Raw genomic sequence first — 307 nt, forward strand, 5'->3', positions numbered from 1 at the left:
CCCCCCCCCAGTCAGGCGCGGTTCGTCCATAGAGCACGGTCGTGCACTGCCGCCCAATTTTTAAAAATGTTTTATAATGTAAGACACCCACAATAATAAAATAAAAGAAGCCAGAAGCAAACAGCAGCTAAATATTACATCAAAACAAGGTCCTCATTGGCACCATACCTGTCATTTCTGTGTCTATAGCGCCGTAAAACATCTACTATGCAGGAGGAGGCAAAGTCCGTGCGCTTTAGCTAAACATAATGGGATATTCAACAGTGTAACCTGACCTATAAATCTCTCTTGGAGATAACCCAAGCGA

The sequence above is a fragment of the Aplysia californica genome, unplaced genomic scaffold (assembly GCF_000002075.1).
Source record: "Aplysia californica isolate F4 #8 unplaced genomic scaffold, AplCal3.0 scaffold00053, whole genome shotgun sequence".
In the NCBI taxonomy this organism is placed as follows: Eukaryota; Metazoa; Mollusca; class Gastropoda; order Aplysiida; family Aplysiidae; genus Aplysia; species Aplysia californica.